Genomic DNA, 17,957 nt, shown 5'->3' on the forward strand with positions numbered 1-17,957 from the left:
GGGGGAGGGGTGGGCGGTGTTGGGGGAGGGAGGGTTATGAATGTCTGTGAGAGGGTGTGTGTATGTGTGTGAGTGTGAATGTAAAGGGGTTTAGGCCTGTGAGAGGGTGTATGTTGGAGTGTATGTTTCAGTGTATGAGAGTCTGAGTGTGTTTGTGTGTGTCTTTCTGTCTGTATGTTTGTGTGTGTGTATAGTGTAGTGGGATCACCTGTAATGTGACATGAACCCAAGGTCCCAGTTGAGGCCCTCCCCATGAGTACCGAACTTGACTAACAGCCTCTGCTCAGCCACTTTGCGTTGTTGTCTATCCTGAAGTCCGCCTTGGAGGATGGTCAGCTGAAGGTCCGAGTTCGAATGTCCTGGACAGCTGAAGTGATCTCCAACTGGGAAGGAACACTCCTGACTGTTGATTGTTCTGTGGTGCCCATTCATCCGTTGCCATAGCCTCTGTTCGGTCTTGGCAGTGTACCGTGCCTCAGGGCATCCTTGCCTGCAGGGTATGATATAGACAACGTTGGCTGAGTCGCATGAGTACCATTTCTGAAGAAGGGCTCATGCCCGAAACGTCGATTCTCCTGCTCCTTGGATGCTGCCTGACCTACTGCGCTTTTCCAGCAACACATTTTCAGCTCGCATGAGTACCTGCCATGTACATGGTGGGAGGTGTCCCCACGCGTAATGGTGGTATCCATGTCCACATTCTGACATGTCTTGCAGCGTCTACCATGCCAGGGTTGTATGGTATTGTCCTGAAAGCTGGCCAGTTTGCTATGAAAAATGATCTGTTTGAGGTTTGTTGGCTGTTAAAGGTGAGAAGTGGAGGTGTGATAATGTGTTGCAGGCTGTGAAGAACATGGCATAGTTTTTCAGCTCCTGGGAAGTACTGGACAACGAAGGGTACCCTGTCGGTTGCAGCAAATGTGTCTGTCTCCTGAGGCGATTATTGCAGTTCCTCACTGTGGCATGTCAGAACTGGCAGTCAATGAGTTGATCATTGTACCCCGTTCTTAGGAGGACATCCCTGTGTACTTCCAAGTGCTCGTCACCTTCCTCCTCATCTGAACAGATCCTGTGTATGCGTGGGGCTTGTCCATAAGGGATGGCTGTTTTAATATGTTTTGGGTGGAAGCTGGAGAAGTGTAGCATCATGAGGTTATCCGTGGGTTTTCGGTAGAGTGTGGTGCTGAGGTGCCCATACTTGATGGGGTTTATGTGTCTAAGAATGAGACAGATAGTAGAGAGTAATCTATGGTGAGCTTAATGGTGGGATGAAACGTGTTGATATCACTGTGTAGTTTTTTTTATCGACTCCTTTCCATGGGTCCAGAGGAAGAAAATGTTCTCAATGTACCTCGTGTACGTTGGAGGTCCTGTGCAGAAAAGAAGTCTTGTTCTAACCTGTGCATGAAAATGTTGGCATATTGGGGTGCAAATTTGGTCCCCATGGCTGTTCCATGGATGAAGAACTGGTTGTCAAAGGTGAAGACATTGTGATCGAGGATAAAGCAGATGAGTTGGAGGACGGTGCTCGGAGATTGGCAGTTGTTGGTGTTGAGTACTGAGGCTGTTGCCGCGATGCCGTCATTGTGAGGGATGCTGGTGTAGAGTGAAGAAACGTCCATTATGTTGAGGAATGTCCCCGGTTCGACTGGTCCGTGGGTGCTGAGTGTCTGTAAGAAATCTGTAGTGTCACGACAGAAGCTAGGGGTCCCCTGTACAATGGGTTTCAAGGTGCCTTCAACATAGCCAGAGAGGTTCTCACAATGCCATCCATGCTCTCAAAACCAATTATAACATTGTCATCAAACTAGCAGATAAAGGAGGAGCCATTGTCATTCAGAATAGAACAGATTACTTCAAGGAAGTGTATCGACAACTGAACAACCAGGAACACTACAGGCAACTACCGGCCAATCTGACCAAACAGAACACCCATGAACTAAACATGTTGATCAGGCCTTTAGACCCAGTTCTTCAGAGTTCCCTATGTGCACTCATCCCAAGTACTTCACACGTAGGCAACTTCTACTGCCTTCCAAAGACACACAAAGCCAATACACCAGGACGTCCCATCGTATCAGGCAATGGGACTTTGTGTGAGAATCGCTCTGGCTATGTTGAAGGCATCTTGAAACCCATTGTACAGAGGACTCCCAGCTTCAGTCACGACACTACAGATTTCTTACAGAAACTCAGCACCCATGGACCAATCAAACCGTAACCATGGACGTTTCCGCACTCTACACCAGCATCCCCTACGATGACAGCATTGCAGCAACAGCCTCAGTACTCAACACCAACAACTGCCGATCTCAGAGCACCATCCAATAACTCATCTGCTTTATCCTCGATCACGATGTCTCCTTACAACCAGTTCTTCATCCAGACACATGGAACGGTTATGGGGAACAAATTTGCACCCCAAAACGCCAACATTTTCATGCACATGTTCGAACAAGACTTCTTCTCTAACGGGACCTACAACCAACACTATAGACCAGGTTCTTTGGCAACACTTTCTTCCTCTTTACTCATGGAGAGGAGACATTGATAAAACTACACAGTGACATCAACACGTTTCATCCCACCATTAAGCTCACCATGGACTACTCTCGACTGTCTGTCTCATTCTTGGACACATACATCCCCATCAAGTACGGACACCTCAGCACACACTCTACCGCAAACCCACAGACAACCTCATGATGCTACACTTCTCCAGCTTCCACCCAAAACATATTAAAACAGCCATCCCCTATGGACAAGCCCTAAGCATATGCAGAATCTGTTCAGATGAGGAGGAAAGTGATGGGCACTTGGAAGTACACAGGGATGCCCTCATAAGAACAGGGTACGATGATCAACTCATTGACTGCCAATTCTGACGTGCCACAGTGAGGAACCGCAATAACCTCCTCAGGAGACAGACACATTTGCTGCAATCGGCAAGGTACCCTTCATTATCCAGCACTTCCCAGGAGCTGAAAAATTATGCCATGTTGTTCACAGCCTGCAAGGTATCGTCACACCTCCACTTCTCACCTTTAAACAACCACCAAACCTCAAACAGATCATTTTTTGAAACAAACTGCCCGGTTTTCAGGACAATACCGCACAACCCTGTCACGGTAGACGCTGCAAGGCGTGTCAGAGTGTGGACATGGATACCACCATTACACGTGGGGACACCTCCCATCACGTACATGGCAGGTACTCATGCAACTCAGCCAATGTTGTCTATCTCATACCCTGCAGGCAAGGATGCCCTGAGGCACGGTACACTGCCGAGACCGAACAGAGGTATGGCAATGGATGAATGGACACTGCAGAACAATCTACAGACAGAAGAGCTCCCCCCCAGTCAGAGATCACTTTAACAGTCCAGGACATTCGAAATCGGACCTTCAGCTGACCATCCTACAAGGCGGACTTCAGGATAGACAACAACGCAAAATGGCTGAGCAGAGACTGTTAGTCAAGTTTGGTACTCATGGGGATGGCCTCAACTGGGACCTTGGGTTCATGTCACATTACAGGTGACCCCACTACACTATACACACACACACACACACACACACAGACGGACACATTTACAGACAGGCTGACAGACACACACAAACAAATACTCAGACCCTCTCTCATACACTCACACATACACTCCCACACACACCCTCTCACAGCCTTAAACCCCTTTAGACTCACACTCACACACACACCCACTCCCTCTCACAGACACTCATAACCACCACCACCCACCCCACATTTAAGTTTGTGGGGTTAATTTGTATCTGTAGAATTACATTTCAATTTGCTCAAAAACCGCATGAATCCATGTAAGATTCTGTAAATCTGTTTTTTAGATTTGAATCAGTCTGACCATTGTGGCACAGACGGCCTCACAGGGAGTTAACACCTTCAATACCTTATCTGGGCCGACATGACACCAATTGTTAAAGTGCACTTGAGAATGTAACTTTTTTAAAAAGTTTGTGATTTATATTTGAAAGAACTGAAACCAACATGGACATTCTAACAGATGAGAGACTTAACAAACAATCCAGGTCTTCTTCAATATATAATTTCAGTTACATCACACTGTAAACCTTTGCTATAAATTTTGTGTCTTACAAACTTACTCTACACAATCACCTGATGAAGGCGCTCCAAAAGCTAGTACTTCTAGGCTGTCACATTGCTAGCAGGAACCAGATATTTGTTTTGGTCAATTCTCACCAGTCCGTCCCCTATTTATCCCCTTCTTGCCATAGTGATACCAATTCCAAATCTTTGATTAAGAATGTTACGCTGGTATATTTATCAGACTGATTTGTGTAGAATTACGCAGCATGTCTTTGAGTCATTTCAATCTTATTTATCCTTCTGGCCATAAAAGGATCCCATTCAACTTACATACTTCAAGATTGATGAGCAAATGTTTGGTAAGCATTAACCTCCGGCCCAAAAATTCAAGAAGCCTGTTTACTTTTGATGTTAACTGCTCAACGTGGTATCCCTCATGAAGAGAGTTTTTAAGATGTATCTCCCCCCCCCATGGACTCTACCTATTGGCGAATTTGATCACAGAGCTTAAAGTGATCTCTTGATCGACTTGGCATGTTACTTTTTAGCATTGTCATGCAATTCCACTAATTCAATTCCCACCTACTTTCTCCATTTCACTTCTGCCCTGGAACCATTTGGTTTTGCACTTGGCAAAAGTGGAGGCTCTGGATTCTAATGTAGTAAAATTGCCAATTTGAAACACACCTAAAAGTTTATTTAAAAGTTTAGGAAATTAGATAATGAGGGGAAGACTTCCCTTACCTGCTATTTGCAGCAAGAAAGACCTGCATTTCTTTAACACCTTTTACAAACTCAGGGCGTACTTTACAACAATAAGTACTTCTGAAGTACATTATTGTAGTGGAGGAAACACCCAGCCACTGGTTTCCACAAACAGCAATCTGATAATGGCAAATCAACCTTTATTTTGTAATGCTGTGTGAGGCTCAGTATTATCCAGGACACTGCAGAACAGTGAGCACGGGATCATTTGCATCCACTTGGGAAGCATGATCAGTTTTATCATCTCATTGAAAAGCTATCAGCTGCTACCAATCCCTCAGTATCGCACTGATTTTATGCTCAAGTCTGCAACTTGAACCCAGAGCCCGAGGGTTCTGTGATGTTGATATCATGGATGACATTTTTATCATATGATTATATGAGTTCCCAAAGTAGCGTTTTTGACAAATATTAAAAAATCTATCCCCACCACTCATCCCCCACCCACCATGAAGCACACTCTGTCACGCACTACCCCTATCTTGCATTCTGTTCTGCTTGATTTCAGTTCAGGTAAGGCGGCTGTGTGCTAACTTGCTGTGGCACTCTGCCCAGCCCCTATAAAGGAGAAATAGAGAAGGTCTTCCTGATTTTCTGCCTGGATTAGTGCTGAGTGAGAGGGCAGTTGGCTGTCTCTCTCACTCTCTCTCACACACACACACACACACACACACACTCTCTCTCTCTCTCACAGACACACAAAGGCACCCCCCCACACACACACACACACACACTCTCTCTCTCTCTCTCTCTCTCACACACACACACACAGAGAGGCATACCCACACACTCACACACAGACACATTCACACACACACACACACAGGCACTCCTCCCCATCCCCAACAGACAGACACACACACACACACACATACACACACAGGTACTCCTACACATACACACTCTCTCTCTGTCTCCCTTTGTCTCTTTCTCTCTCACACACATACACCCTCTCTCTCACACACAAACACACACAGTCTCCAAATCCCTCGTCTTCATGAGCATCTTCAACAGAGGCCCCAGTAGTGTAATTGGTACAAGACATCGATGTGGGAAATATAAATCACAGTTTGTCAATAACCCTCCAATGATAAACCGCTTCATATGTAGAACATGATCTTTAGATGATGAACTTTCACAGCAATAACTACAACAATTTGTTTTATTTCAAGAAAGCCTTTAACATAATGAAGTTGCATCAAAACACTTCACAAGTACATTATAAACATATCGAGAGCAGATGGCCAATAACTGTCTTTAAAAATAGGTTTTACGGATTACCTAAAAGAATGAGAAAGAGATGTATAAAGAAACAGAGGGGCTTGAGGAGACATTTTGAAAACTTGGGGCCTACGCAGGTGAAAGGATGACAATCAGTGTTACAGTATTTAAAATCGGGGACAATCCGGCAGGGTAGAAGTAGATGAATGGAGATATCAAATAATCGTGGACTAATGGCAAGGATGGCCATTTGGTCCATCACACTCTGAGTTGGCTTTCTGAAGGAACATTTCACTTAATGTCATTCTCCCACCTTTTATTCATCTTGGAGGGTTGTGGAACTGAGAAGGTTAGAAATAGGAGGTCAAGGTCATTGAAGGGTTTAAAGTCAAAAATGAGAATTTTAAAATTGGGCTGTAGCTTAACTGGGAGCCAATGTAGGGACTCAAGCACTAAGATGATGAATACATTGAGCATGGTCTGAATACAGAGCTGGTCAGCATGGTTTTGGATGACCTCAAGTTTATAGAGGGTAGAATGTAGAAAGATAGTCAGTTGTGTCTTAGAACAGTCAAGTCTAGAACTAATGAAGGTATGAATGAGTGTTTCAACATTAGAGGCAGCAGGCAATGTTCCACAGTTGGAAATAGATGATGTAGAGAAGTTGTGAATATGTGGACATGTTGAATTCAAATACTATACCTAGCTTTTACATTATTACATGACACTGAGTTGTTTATTTTCTCCTTAGCCATGATTAGAGGACAACTTTGATTATCACATTGTTCCCTCTGCCTGTAAGCTTACATCCCATAGATAGAATGATACATAATGTACAGCACAAAACCAAGCCATTCAATCCCACACTTAATGCTCCAAATAGCCTTCTTCCGTTCTCTTTCACCCAACATTATCATCAGAAAACTCCTTCTTCTCTCATATGATCTAGCTTCCCTTTAGAAACATCTGTGCTATTAGTTTTCACCAGTCCACATGAATCAGTAGTGCAGCAGGCTACTCCTCTTGTAGACCAGTACAACATGATAATAATCTGGATCCCCTGTGTGAAATGTCTAACTGCTAACTCAGGTGAAAGGCAATGTGCTCTGCTCTACTGTCACAATCTCAACGTGAACTCCCAGCAGGATGCTCCACAACAGAAGAAGTGGGCTTTACCATCAATGTCTCAATTACAGCAGACTCCAAGTTCACCCACTTTGACACTTGAAGTCTCTTTTGTTTCCCTGAGGGAGTGCGCAAGTAAAATCTTAAAGTCAGGTGTAACTGAAACTCACTGATATTGTAACATGCAAACACAGACACACACACAACACATATACACACACCCCTCCCATGCACCGCCTGACCCCACACTCCTTCACTTACCACCTTGACTGAAATCGTTTGCCTAATGCAGAAGTGCTCCAGAACAAAATTTAAGACATACTTAGTTTCCATGAATAGTACCACAGTGCACACTTTAACTGGATAGACTATGAGGAAGATCTCTCCATTATAATGTCCAAGTGTTAGTTTGAATTCAGGGGATTGAGAATGAAAGCCATACCTCAAGGTTTATTTCATGTCAAGCGATGTGTTTTGATTTCAGCTACAGACTGCACACAGAAGCACTTACAGCCGAGATAAAGGACAATGAGTATAGCAAGCCATTCAACGTACTAAACACATTTGTACTTCTCCAAACATCTGCTCTTTCATAAAAAAAGAAAATAATTGCATGCATTATCATTAGCAGTTAGATATTATCCAAATTATCCAGTATACATGACCACTAAGAAAATTTCCTTTCATTAACAGAACATTATCTAACTCAAGTCCATTCCACTTCTGCTAGTTTTTGCACATGCATTACATACATATTTTTTAAAGTGTGCAGGTCCCCTAATGGAGCACACACATTGTCTTTGACTGTTTTTCTGGTACCTGTCCCTTCTCTGGTGAGTACTGTTCTCATTGTAACTGTTCTGTGATCACTTTCCATTCTTGAGGGACAGCGGACAATTGGAACTGATGATCTTTCTGTTCTCTGTGCAGATGGTGAGATCACATCTTCCAAGTTGAACATGTGCACCCTGACTGGTTCTCCAAGATTCAGGTCAGGTAATGACCTTGTGATTTATCAAAGGGAAATTCAGGTCTTCTGTTGTTTCACCTTGATTCTCTCACTCATGGCTGTTACTCCATGGGCTTCAGCAGTTTCCCTGCAATTAGAAGAACATTTCGGGTAGAGAGTGACACTGGTCTTTGGACTGGATGACTTTCTGATGTTTCAACAGGTCTATTTCTGCACTCAAGGATTGCCTTGCACAAGTCTAGGCTGGATTTGCTCAATTTCTTTATGGTACTTTTTCACTGTCATCTCAGTCTTCCTATTTGATTCAGGGTAATGTGGAGAAGACATTCTACAATCAGACTGGAACAGTTTAACGAAGGGGCTTGTGGTCAGACTCTACTCTATGTTTCTGAAACAGGTATTGCTTACAATGCTCACACATAAAGACAACAGCCAATGCACTCTTTCCTGGGAGTGATTTTGCATTAATACCCTGCAATTGAAATTGCTTCTCTTTACACATGAAAATTTCTCAAAGTCCTGTCTCGCCAGCATCCTACTGAATGGAACTCAATTATTCACATTATGGTACCTCAGCTTTTTGCATCGTCATCACTAGTTTCGATTCCAGTGTAAAGTTATCTTTGTTCTGTGCCTCAGTACCATTCCATGTCCTCAGCAGTGAACTGGCCTGGATGTTCACATTCTGATAACAAACTAGGCAAGAGCTTTTCAAAATAGTACACGAAATCAACAGATCGTTGCATGTTTTTACATTTGCTGACAGCTATGTTTCTGCTACATCTCTCACCTTGTCAGGATCTGGGCAAAGTCCTTTCGCTGTCAGTACATGACTTGACTTAGATTTAAGGATACCCTTAAAGATTGAAAAATAAGATTTAACGTGATCTGCAAAAGAAGAAATGGTGAAGTAAGAAAATTCCTGTTCACTCAGTAAGTGGTTAGGGGATGGAATGCCCTGCCTGGCAGTGTGGGAGAGGCAAAATCAACCGAGGCATTCATAAAGGCAATGGTTGATTATTTGAATACAATGATGTGCAGGGGTATGGGGAAAAGATAGGAGACAGGCACCAGATAATGATGTCCGTTTAATGAGTTAGTACAGGCACAAAGGGTTGAATGGCCTCGTTCTGTGCCATAACACCTCTAAGATTCCATGACTTCAGGAATTTCCAGTTGCATTGTTTTCTTGTTCAGCTTCAGATTCAGCTGGTGAGCTCTTTTCAGCAGCTACACCAGATGGTAAATGTGACCTGCAGTGTATTCTTCTGTTGTATCTTCACATCCATTGACTAGCACAATAATTTCTACTCCAGGAGGATCACTGATTATCTTGCACTGTGTTGATATTCTTCTGGATCAGTGTAAAATCCAAATTGCATTCACAACTATCCATACCTTCAATTTGCAATGGCATTCACAATATAGTCGGATAACTACTGTGTAACCACAGTAACCACCCTTCAGGTCAAGAGCTGTAAAGACTTTGCCTTGGCAAGCTGTGACAAAACTTCTTCCATATTTGGCATGGAATAGTGCAATTACTACAAAGCATTTTTGAGATCCTTTGGATCTGCACATAGTCCCATTGTTACAGGTTTATACACTGCTACCATACTGCTAATCCAGCCCATCAGAGTATCGCTTTTATTAATTCATTCATGGGATGTGGGTGTCACTAGCTATGTCAGCATTTATTGCTCAGAGGGCGGTTAAGAGTCAATTATATTGCTGTGGGTCTGGAGTCACATGTATGCCAGACCAGGTAAGGATGGCAGTTCCCCTCCCGAAAGGACATTAATGAACCAGTAATAATCTTATGGCCACCATTAGACTCTTATTTCATTACTTCCCTTTTTCCCAACTCTTCCACCTTGTCTTTTAGGCTGAGTATGAGGACCACTTGGACTCCCCGCCTCAAATGCCAAGTTGGTCTCATATTCTCATTTACTTCAAGATGAAATTGTCCAGAAATGCATCTAAAATCTGTGAAAACACATTTGTAATCATTGAGGTTTTGTTTATTTGCCAACAATTTAATATCCAAAAGATGCTACAGATCTGTTGTGGTACATTTAGGACTATTACTCCTAATTTGGGACTTGCTTCACTTGGGATGATTGGATTTTGCTTCATGTGTATTATCTAGAACTCCAGATTGTCAATCTTCCTATTGTATCTGGCTGGTTTGAGAGCAAGCTCTTGAGCCACTTTACACACAATTGTAAATAATATGACCCAACATTTGACATTTCATGTCTGCAGTCAGCATTTGAAGAGTCACAGGCTATTTATCACCTTTAGACCTGATGTCTCTGATCTCTCATTTTGTATAATAAGATTTGTTAGAATCATTGCCGGACATCTCTTCAAATGTCAACTTTATTAGTTTGTGTTGCTTCTTTCTTGCTAAGGAAATTATTTAGCTTCCTGCAGTTAGAGCACTACTTTCCACATGCTGGACATGTTTCATTGACTTTTATGTAATGCCCTCCTAAATATTTACAACCTGATCTCAGGTTTTGATCTTCCTGCTGATTATTCTGTAAATACCTCTTTCTTTTTTTAACAATACGTTGTTGTTATATGTCCTCAAATGTCTCCTAGCATAATGTAAAGACCATCTGTACTCCCGTTAATATTTATTGAGAGTTTCTGCACATGTCGATAGCTTTCTGGAGAAATGTTTCTCCTCTCTCAGCAGATCTTCTCTCGCTGCAGGATCTCTTATGCCTAAGATAATGTTATCTCTGATTAAAACATCTTTCAGTTGACAAAGTCACAGGATTCAGTTAGATGTATTAGTGTGGTCACAAGCTGATCAATGGTCTCCATCTTCTCAAAGCTCTAATGTTAAACACATACTGTTCGTAAATAACATTCGATGTGGTTCAAAGCGTATTTTCAAAGTCTTCAAAATACCTGAAGTCTGATTTTTCTGCTTCTGAGTGAGATCAATGTAGAGCTTGTAACTCTCTTTCCCATTACTGATAACAAGGTGGTAACTTCTACTGGCCCCATTTTAAAATTAATTCTGCCTTTATTCCAAAATTTTATGACTGAAGTTGAAAATAAAGTCCCAATTCTGTCTTATTTCTCTTTTCATTTGTACAGCAGCAAGGAGTGGAACATGTATAGTTGTTTTGATTCAACTAGAAATGCAAAGTTGCAGACTTCTTTAAAATTTCCTCTTTGTTGTTTCTTTCTGTAGCTGGCTCTCTGAAAATCCCAACACTTTCAGCTACACCATTCCTGACACCATGTTTAAAGTGATGTATTGTTCAATGGTTGTCACAGTCTCTGCATACAAAAGCAGAGCCACATAACTAAGGCAAGCCAGCTAGTACACTAAATACAATGGCATTTCTCCAAATACATTTAAGTAGCTACTTACAATAAGAACATAAGAACAGAAGAACTAGTAGCTGGAGTAGGCCATCTGGCCCTTTGAGCCTGCTCCGCCATTCAATAAGATCATGGCTGATCTTTTCATGGCCTCAGCTCCACCTACCTGCCCTCGCAACAAATCCCTTAATTCATTTACTGTTCAAAAAAGTATCTATCTTAACTTTGAAAGCATTTATTCAAGAAGCCTCAACTACTCCACTGGGCAAGAAATTCCATAGATTCACAACCCTCTGGGTGAGGAAGTTCCTTCTCAAATCAGTCCTAAGTCTGCTCCCTCTAAATTTGATGCTCTGGCCTCTTGTCCTAGTTTCACCTGCCAGTGGAAATATCCTCTCTGCTTCTATCTTATCTATTCCCTTCATAATTTTACATGTTTCCATGTCTCCCCTCATTCTTCCACATTCGAGTGAATATAATCCCAGTCTACTCAGTCTCTCCTCGTGAGTCAAACTCCCGAACTCTGAAATTGTTCTAGTGAAAGGCCTCTGCACTCCCTCCAGTGCCAGTACATCCTTTCTCAAGTAAGGAGACCAAATCTGCACACAGTACTCCAGGTGTGGCCTCACCTGCACACTGTACAGCTGCAGCATAACCTCCCTGGTTTAAAACCCATCCCTTTAGCAATGAACGACAAAAGTCCACTTACTTTCTTAACGACCTGCAGACCAAATTTCTGTGATTCGTGCATAAGGACACCCAGGTCCCTCTGCGCAGCAGCATGCTCTAATTTTTCTTTACCATTCAAATAATAGTCCTTTTTACTGTTGTTCCCACCAAAATGGATGACTTCACATTTATTAACATTGTACTCCATCTGCCAGACCTTTGCCCATTCTCTTAAACTGTCCTATCCCTCTACAAAGTTTCACAGTTCTCTGCACACTTTGCTCTGCAGCTCATCTTAGTGTCGTCTGCAAACTTTGACACCTTACACATGGTCCCCAACTCCAAATCATCGATGTAAATTGTGAATAACGGCAGTCCCAACACTGATCCCTGCAGCACATCACTAGTCACAGATCACCAACCAGAATAGCATTCATTTATCCCCATTCTTTACTTCCTGTTAGTTAACCAATCCTCTATCCATGCTAATACTTTATAAAGCATTACAACATTCACCAAGAGAATTGTTGCATGGACTGGAATGAAGGCCTTATGAGGAAAGGCTGAGGGACTTGGGTCTGTTCTCATTGGAAAGAAGAAGGCTAAGAGGAGATTTAATAGAAACATACAAGATGACCAGAAGATTAGATAGAGTGGACAGTGAGAGTCTTTTTCCTGAGATGTTGGTGTCTGCTTGTACGAAGGGGCATAGCTGCAATTGAGGGGCATAAATTTAAGACCGATGTCAGATGCAGGTTCTTTACTCAGAGAGTGGTAAGGGTATGGAATGCCCTGCCTGCCAATGTAATCAACTCAGCCACATTAGAGGCATTTAAACAATCCTTGGATAAGCAGATGGATGATGATGTGATAGTGTCAGGTGATGGGCTTAGATTAGTTCACAGGTCGGTGCAACCTCAAAGGCCGAAGGGCCTGTTCTGCGCTATATCTTTCTGTGTCCTATGTGACCAGCTGTTGTATAACACGGGCACCTGATGGAGGTAAAATGGACATGGAGTGGCAATAAAGAAGCTTGTGGCCAATATAAACTAAAAGAGGACAGAAGAGCAAAAAATGCTACAATGTGAGTGGGAGTCTAGAAACCAGCCACCCAGTCTGCTGCATGGAGGAGATCTGGGAACCAACATGTCAGCTAAAGCAAACTGTCTGTGAAATACATTATGAAAACATAAAAGAGTCATCAGTGTGTATGGTAGCATGGATAGGAAACTGCACTCCAAGACATTGATCTGTAACATGAGCTATTACAATGGCTGAACATTAAAATGGGTTCATTACAACCCTAAAAGATAATGCATTAACATCAATAATTCCATCAGAAATAAAGCACTAAAAATTACTATGACCTATTCTTTGCATCTGATTATTGCTGCTATTATTTGGCAATTATTTTTGCTCAATCTACAAGTCATCAACAGAGCATTACTGTATGAAACCTCAGGGAGGTGAATTAATACACTCAGATCACTGATACACCCTCGAGTCATGGTAGAATTGCTCCCAAGTGACCAGCCTAGGCAGCTGATAGCACAGGTCATCATCCAGGTTTCAAGATACTATACGAGAGAAGATAGAATAAATCAAGAAGCAATGAGTGAGTAATATGAATGTTGGGCTTTGTAAGACTGGAGGTTGTAGGTGGAAGGAAAAACATAGGTTTCCATAATTTTAAGGAACTAGAATGAGTTATACTTGAAAGGTGCATGGCAAATCTTGAGTTCAATTCATTTCAACGAGGAGCAGAACACAAGGTGGAGTGAAGGAACAAGAAACATACAAAAATACCGTACTCGTATTTACAAAGCACAGAACAAGACAAGAAAAGTTATGATGGAGAATGAGGAAGGATATATCAACCATCTTCATGTTTCCAACAAGAAACAAGCACAATGGGTCAGAGTTACTTGACATCATCTCATGTGATGTTATATGACACAATGACATGTGATGTTCTGGTATAAATGTCAGTCAAGCTCTAAGTGTAATAGAGACAGTGAAATCTGCTCAATCACTAGATATGTGTGTAATCTACAAAATTATCATTGCAAGGGCAGTTAGGGTTGAGCAACAAATGCTGGCCAACAGCGACACCCACATCCCACACAGATAAAAAAAAAACCCAGACTAAGTGGATGCCTCTGCGATTATAACAATGCAAATAGTTAATGTTGCTAATAAAACTTCAAGACATCTGTCTCAACAAGAACCTGATCATTGTGGCATATGCTACATATGGGGCAGCATCCAGATCATGCTACAGTAGCCGTGATTTTAACCCTTTCTGATCACAGGAGCTGGATTCACTCTTAGAGTTTAAAGAATTTCTGGTTTGCTGGAGATCCATTGTTTACACAAGTCAGTTCGGGCTGGAACTGGCTTAGCTCTGATATCTCCCAATGAAGGAATAGTTGGTTGGCACTCACTCAATCTCATTCCAGAGATAGCATAAAAGAAGGGAAAAAGATGGAAGGTACACTGGCTTTTAAAAAAGCAAGAAATTCTTACAGTAAATCAGAATTCTCCCTAACGATATTCATATTGAACACATTCTTGAAGATGAGATTTTTGTGATGACATGTTTTTGTCTATAAAAGATATTTACTTTACATAACATCATTTATTGAAATAATTGTTTTCTTGTCTGTCAAAGACAGCCTTCAGTTTGTGTCATCCTCGACTTTGAGATGCCTGGTTTGGTTTACAATACATAAAATGATTTAAAATACATGATGCTCAAAGATGTCAGAAAGAAGTAATTTTATTGCGTGGTACAGTGCAGCTTGAATTGCTGCCAATATAAAATCTCCACAGCATCTGAACACCCTGAACATGATAGTCTTGAATGGCACCACAGCATAATTAGTTTCAGTGTCTATTGGCTTGGGGGAGAGGACACCTAATAGAGCGCTACCCCAATCATTAACTACCAACCACAGCTATTTGAACACGGAGGAAGAGGGCATAGGAATGGATTATGTAACATGCTAGAAAACATTACAGCATGGGGAAATGATAGCCTAGTTGTATCATCACGAGACTGTTAATCCAGAGACCTAGGTAAAGTTCTGGGGACCTGGATTCAAAGTCTGCCACAGCAGATGGTAGAATGTGAATTCAATATAAGAGTCTGGAATTTAAGAGTCTAATGATGACCATGAATCAGTTGTCGGAAAAACGCATCTGGTTCAGGCAAGGAAACTGCCATCCTTACCTGGGCTGGCCTACTTAAAACTTGCGCCCACACCTCCACATAAAACTTGCGCCCACACCTCCACACTCACTTCCCTCCAAGGCCCCAAGGGATCCTTCCATATCCGCCACAAGTTCACCTGTACCTCCACACACATCATCTATTGCATCCGCTGCACCCGATGTGGCCTCCTCTATATTGGTGAGACAGGCCGCTTACTTGCGGAACGCTTCAGAGAACACCTCTGGGCCGCCCGAACCAACCAACCCAATCACCCCGTGGCTCAACACTTTAACTCCCCCTCCCACTCCACCGAGGACATGCAGGTCCTTGGACTCCTCCACCGGCAGAACACAACTACACGACGGCTGGAGGAGGAGCGCCTCATCTTCCGCCTGGGAACCCTCCAACCACAAGGTATGAATTCAGATTTCTCCAGCTTCCTCATTTCCCCTCCCCCCACCTTGTCTCAGTCGGTTCCCTCAACTCAGCACCGCCCTCCTAACCTGCAATCCTCTTCCTGACCTCTCCGCCCCCACCCCACTCCGGCCTATCACCCTCACCTTGACCTCCTTCCACCTATCCCACCTCCATCGCCCCTCCCCCTAGTCCCTCCTCCCTACCTTTTATCTCAGCCGGCTTGGCTCTCTCTCTCTTATTCCTGATGAAGGGCTTATGCTCGAAACGTCGAATTCTCTATTCCTGAGATGCTGCCTAACCTGCTGTGCTTTGACCAGCAACACATTTGCAGCTGTGATCTCCAGCATCTGCAGACCTCATTTTTTACTACTACATGTGATTCCAGATGCACATCAATATGGTTGACTCTTAACTGCCCTCCGGGCAATTTGGGATGGACAATAAATGCTGGCCTGGCCAGCAACACCCTCATCCTGTTAATAATTTTTTTTTTTAAATGCAACCAAGATGGAGAGAAAAACGATGAATGAAATGATAAAATCACCACTGCCTGGGTAAAATGAGGTTGGGTAGTGGCAGTGGGGTGGGGGGTGGTGGGGGTGGTGAGGAGCACAATGGACACTTAGAGCTCTAATATATAATGCCACAAACTTTGGAACTGGAATCGCTCACCCTGTGTTGTCGATACTGGTGAAGGGGGATACAGGAAGTACATTAAGCACAGGAGAAGTGGTAGAGGCTGGTACAATTACATTTTTAAAGCATCTGGATGGATATATGAATAGGAAGGGTTTAGAGGGATACAGGCCAAATGTTGGCAAATGACTCTAGATTAATTTAGGATGCCTGGTCGGCATGGACGAATTGCATCGAAGGGTCTGTTTCCATGACTCTATGTGCACCTCCATGATTCTATAAAGGCTGAGGAAGTGCACATCAGAGAAGTGAGTTAGTCCCATTTTATAACCATATCTTTGTAGCCTCTAAATTCATCACTTGTTAAGGAAAAGCCAGGGGACTAGAGACCAGCGAACCTCACCTCAGTGGTGGGCAAGTTGTTGGAGGGAATCCTGAGGGATAGGATTTACATGTATTTGGAAAGGCAAGGACTGATTATGATAGTCAACATGGCTTTGTGCATGGGAAATCATGTCTCACAAACTTGATTGAGTTTTCTAAAGAAGTAACAAAGAGGACTGATGAGGGCAGAGCGGTGGACATGATCTATATGGACTTCAGTAAGGCGTTTGATAAGGTTCCCCATGGGAGACTGGTTAGCAAGGTTAGATCACATGGAATACAGGGAGAACTAGCCATTTAGATACAGAACTGGCTCGAAGGTAGAAGATAGAGGGTGGTGGTAGAGGGCTATTTCTCAGACTGGAGGCCTGTTACCAGCAGTGTGCCACGAGGATCAGTGCTGGGTCCACTGCTTTTGGTCATTTACATAAAGGATTTGGATGTGAACATAGGAGGTATAGCTAGTAAGTTTGCAGATGACACCAAAATTGGAGGTGTAGTAGACAGTGAAGAAGATTATCTCAGAGTACAAGGGAGCCTTGATCAGATGGCTAATGGACCGAGGTGTGGCAGATGGAGTTTAATTTAGGTATATTTGAGGTGCTGTATTTTGGTAAGACAAATCAGGACAGGACTCATATACTTAAAGGGAAAGTCCTGGGGAGTGTTGCTGAACAAAGTGACCTTGGAGTGCAGCTTCATCACTCCTTCAAAATAGATAGGATCATGAAGAAGGTATTTAGTATACTTTCCTTTATTGGTCAGAGTGTTTTTGAGTATTTTGAGGAGCATGGATAGGGATGGACGAGTCCAAAGCTAGAGGGTATAGGTTTAGGGTGAGAGGGGAAAGATTCACAAAGTGTCTTAGGGGCAACCTTTTCACCCAGAGGGTGGTGCGTGTATGGAATGAGTTGCCAGAGAAATTGGTGGAGGCCGGTACAATTACAGCATTTAAAAAGCATGTGGGTGGGTATTTGAATAGGAAGGGTTTTGAGAAATGTGGGCCAAAAGCTGGCAAATGTCACTAGATTAATTTAGGATATCTGGTCAGCGTGGACAAGTTGGACAGAAGGGTCTGTTTCTGTGTTGTATATCTCCACGACTTTAAAATATATATCCAGCTCCCTTTGA

This window comes from Hemiscyllium ocellatum, chromosome 28, assembly GCF_020745735.1.
Source record: "Hemiscyllium ocellatum isolate sHemOce1 chromosome 28, sHemOce1.pat.X.cur, whole genome shotgun sequence".
In the NCBI taxonomy this organism is placed as follows: Eukaryota; Metazoa; Chordata; class Chondrichthyes; order Orectolobiformes; family Hemiscylliidae; genus Hemiscyllium; species Hemiscyllium ocellatum.